The following is a 5,331-nucleotide window of genomic DNA, read 5'->3' on the forward strand; positions in this document are numbered from 1 at the left end:
ACGTGACTTTTTTATATGGGATCCCGTGACTCACTTATTGTGTGTCATGTTCTTTGAAGTAAGGTCAGCCAATTATGATAGACAATATCAAACCATAACCAAACCTCAAGCACCATCATAACATAATATATAGTTGAATATCCTAAACCCTCAATCAGAAGTATGAGTAAACACATAAAAGTTAAACTACATAATGAGTAAATAAAAAAAAAACTAATACACCACAAATTGTTTAGCAAACAAATTACAGTATCCCTAATCCAATTAATGATTCATTCATCCCAACTCACAAAATATGAATCTTCATCTGCTATGCTTGACTCAACTAGAACTAATGACAACTGACTTCCTTTTTCTCTGATGTTCATGTTGGATAAACTCATCTCTGTTTGTTTCATTCGATCGCGCTTCTACTGCTCGATCAACTGTATCTGTTCTTTGCATTAGAATCATTTGCAACAGGATTTAAAATAACTTTAGATGGACCACTTAATGGAGTATTATGGGCAAGATGAACTAGATTGCGTTCAACAGAGTTGAATGACTCATCAACACTCATCTCATATCCCATTTCAGGAGTCATCCAATAGACAGATTATAAGGCCTGCGACTGGTCCAATCAGCTAGATATCTATTTCTTCAGATCCCTTTCTTTTTAACTAGAGTCGATATGATGTTTCCATATGGTAATGTCGTCTTACCCCTTAGGGTGACTCTTCTTATTTTGATGATCATATATTATGCAATATTTAGACCAAACTAGGTTTTAATTAATTCCATCATCCACAGATCCTTAGCGCTAGCATGTCTTAAATGGCTGATCCATCCCTATAATGTGGACACTAAAAAATTATGTATCAGCCTAACTGTTGCAAAATGCAAATGATAAGTAGAACATGAATTTGCCATATATGGTTCTGTTCTTCTTGTCACATTGGCCTACATGCTGGACGGCTCATCAAATGGGAGAAGTCTGTATCATCCCTCTTTGTACTCGATTTTCAAGAGCTTCCCAATATCAAAGTCAGCCATGGTAAACTCTATTCCTTCCAAAAACACGTTCAAAGCATATGGGTTAAAATCACTAGGATTTTCAAATTCATTTTCACTCCAGCGCATGCTTGAGTAAAATTCCTTAACAAGAGTCAGGCTATAATCCATATTTGGAAAAGTACTTAGAGCTTTAAGTTTACCTATGTCAAAAAACGTATTTAAGTCATGCTCAAGGTCTACGTATTCATTAAAGCTTTTCCAATTTACCACTTTTCTGCTCGATATGATGGCATTCTCTATTACCCTGTACTTTGCAACATGTTCATTGTTCCTAAATTGTGAGGACGAGGATAGAGCATTACCTAGTTCAATGGAAAATCAAATTGATGCGATAGGCAGTTCAAGAGCTAGTTCCCATTTCTTCTTTGAGCATAGACTAGAGTATTCATCATCACCCATTATTTCATCGCCATTGTCACCGACATTGGGTGTGTGAGAAGATATGACCATTACTTAAGGCAGCGCAAGAGGGTTCAGGTTTAGGGGTTGAACTTACAACTAGAGATAGGTTTAAGAGATTTTCGTTGAATTATGGGTTAGGGTTTAGAGTATTAAGTATACCAAGAGACAAACAACACCATTTTGAATAAAAGAACTTTCGTTGTATTAGGAATTGACTGACTACTTATTATTAGCAACCCAACTCTTAAGACCAAAGACGGATGGGATGGGGGCTAGTGAGGGCCTTTGGCCCCCCAATAATTTTTAAAATTTTATAATTTATTTGTATTTTTTAAATATTTTATAATCATAAAATTGTGAGATATAAACTTCCTAATAATTTTACCCATTTAATAATTTAGAAATTTTTATAACTTGTCTTTCCTTTTTAGAAATTTTATAATTTTGCCAATATAAAAAGTTTAGAAGTTTTCTAACATATTTATATTTTTATGAATGTTTATAATTTTACCCCTACAATAATTTTTTTTATTTAAATATCCCACAATAATTAATAGGATTAAAATAAAACCAACTACATTTTTAAAAAAATTATAAAATCAATTGCATTAGATTTATTTTCAAACCTTACTTCATCAAAAGCTCACAACCACTACTTGCTCACAACTACCAATTCATCAAAAAAAAATCATTTTTCACACTTGTATTTACGTATTTTATTTTTAATATTTTTGACTTTAATCTTGATGAGTAAACATACATTGATAAAATGTATCTACACTTTCTGAGCTATGTGATACACTAAAGAAGCCGAGAATATCAAACGTTCACTTCCTTATTGATAAATTGACCCATCATGTGTACCCTCAAGCAAATTTTCTCTATAGTTTATGCATATTAAATATTTTATGGTTTTATTTAATTGTTTGCAAAGATAAACAAATTATGAATGAGTACAACGCATTTGATGATCCCACAATATTATCTTAAGAAGCATATATCTTGATGCTAGTTGTTGCTAGACGTCAGAGTATCATCTACAGATTCTATCAAATCTAAGTTTAAATAGTATTATTTAATGCAAATGTCAATGGCAAGTTGGAAACAATCCATAACAACTGATGTTTGAAGGGCTATTATCTTTAGGTACAACACCCATAACGTTTTTAGAGTTTCTAGTTCGCATTGGACAGTTATTTCATGCGTACTCAAGTTGTCTGCAAATTGAACATGCCCTGAGTCATCGTCGTCATCGAGCTGTCAGCTGAGTATATGATGTTTCCTCATTTCTTGATGGAGCTACAAATAGAGTTCGGTAATTTTGTCTATTATGACCATAACTCTTGCATTGTGAACATCTACGTAGTCGACTACCTTCCCCAATTGATGGAATCTTTTTCCTCCTAGATTTTCCTACTTAACCTCGCCAAGTTGGTGGCAAAACGACAATTTATTGAATGTCAGGGGGGATGTCCCACTCATTGAGATGCCCAATCGGGTGAATGGAAACCACATATCCCTCCACCTAAGACCTAGTCTTCTAATAGTCTAAGCAGAATTCAATGGCTGTAGGTTTGCACTTACTGCCAAGGCAATGAAATCATAGTTGTCGAATAATGTCAAATTTCAATTCATCATGCACAAAATAAGAAAGCATGATTATTCATAGCTTATTGCCGCCATGGCATGCATGCAAGGGAACAAATTGGTTTGCAACTCACAGTATGAACACGTCTTAGTGGACAGGTTGATGACTCTGTCCTTAGTTCCGCCTATAACTTGAAACTCCTTTCGATTGATTAGTTGTGTGGAAAAGTGATATACTTCATTGAACCGTGTGTTCAATAGATTGGTGGTCAAATTCAATGCCTCATTGTGTTGATCATGGAACCAACGTTGGAACATGCCTTTGATGCACTCGATCAAGACGATTATTGGCATTTTTCTTGCATGCCCAAATAATAGTTAATACACTTCGCAATGTTGGATGTCATGAGCTTGTATCGCCTTACTGGTGACCGTGCATTGGCCATCTCTCAAGGCCTAATATCATAAAGCGATCATAAGCAGGTTTGCAAAGTTGTTTCAACTTATTCATATGTTTATTAAAATAGGTGAGCGTATAGCAGTTGGTGACTAGGGTGAAAATTGTGGCAACATTTTGGCGCTTGAACCTATTTTTAACATTTTTCCCTAAGTGGTAATTACATGTACTGTGATGCACATCCTCGTACACTTTCTCAACTGCATTCTTAATGCCAAGATGTTGATCAGAAATGAACATTGCATTTTGAAGACAACCAATTGTAGGATGCAATTGGGTAAAAAACCATGACCAAGACTTTTTACATACTGCAACAAACAGAATAACCTTGAATCTGCCTTTCAAATAAGTGGCATCGATAGCAACTATATGCCGCATTACAGCACTGAACCCCTAGATACATGACCCAAATGCCTAAAAAAATATATATAAATGGTTGTTCCCCATCCATAGTGATAACCATGATAGTACCAAGATTTTCATGTTCCAATATATGGAAATACGATTTGAGGAGTTAGAATGACTCTTCTGGGGGACCAAACACAAAACTCTCTACATACTCTTTCGCTTGCCAAGCCTTACCATATAGGCATTGCAATCTCCACTGACAATTCATCTCTTCCATTATTTCTTTATGTCTCAATGGGGTTACATAATTTCCTTGCAACTTGGTGGAGATAAGCTCACTAATTAACCTCGTGCTCGCAGTTCGGTACCCACATTGCAAACTATCAATAGTACACGTGTGTACCTTCTACAATGTTCGAATTTGCCAATATTCTCCCTTAGGTAACTTTGTTGCACGCAAAGCAAATTTGCATGCCTTCTTCTTACAACCAACCTTCAAACGAGTGTGACATGACTTTTTAACTCTAATCTCAAAGTGCTCTTTTAATGCCAACATGCTTAAAACTCGTTTTAATCCAACCTTCGATGGAAACACTTTTTCGTGATATAAGTGATCGTCCATTGATCTGGATTCCTCAGTCACAACTGTTTAGAAAGATATCATATCTACCCCAAGAACAATCCATTGACAAGATACCCCTATGTTTACCCTCTTTTGATCACTGTCATTAGGCAAACAAATTATGTTCTCAAGTGCGATGGGGTTGTTGTAAATAGAGTAAGCACCCTCAACATCTTCTAATTCAATAGTTGTGACATGGTCATTGCACTAAACCTCTTTTAACACAATAGTTGTGTCATGTCCTGTACTACCATCAACTTGATTTCAATCCGAAATGTCGTTGTGCTCACCCCCGTCATCCTCTGAACAGTTATTGTATCCACCAACGTAATCATCTTCATAGTCATCTTGCAACTCATCATTCCAATCGGCCATGTCGTCCTCTTCAACATCATCTTCAGTCTGATTAGATACATCACCATCACTCATATGATGACAATGTCATTTGCGAATGACAATGGACCTATTGCATTTTGAGCCACAATTGTGTTTGTTGCAAAGTAACAAGTATTTCATTTGATGCACATTTCGATCGGAATTGTGCAGACATCATTTGCAGACACCTCATGTGTGTACCGGGCTATTCAAACTGATGAGGATTCATCAAACGTGATTGCCATGGTTGTTTGTTAAGAAAGACATGGTGTGGTATGTTAGAATAATTAACATTTTGTTGTAGGCGATTACTATGTTGGATACCATGTTCATGTGGAATATCATCTTCATTTTGTGTCTTAATTGTCACAAACATAACAACTACCCTCTCATCTCACAAAATACTTACTACATCTTCATTCCTGATAACTGCGTGCAAGACCTCTGTGCCATGACTGAGCAATGCATCTAGCCTAATTTTATTATT

This window comes from Theobroma umbraticum, unplaced genomic scaffold, assembly GCF_002168275.2.
Source record: "Theobroma umbraticum cultivar Fairchild unplaced genomic scaffold, ASM216827v3 scaffold_30.0, whole genome shotgun sequence".
Taxonomy (NCBI): domain Eukaryota; kingdom Viridiplantae; phylum Streptophyta; class Magnoliopsida; order Malvales; family Malvaceae; genus Theobroma; species Theobroma umbraticum.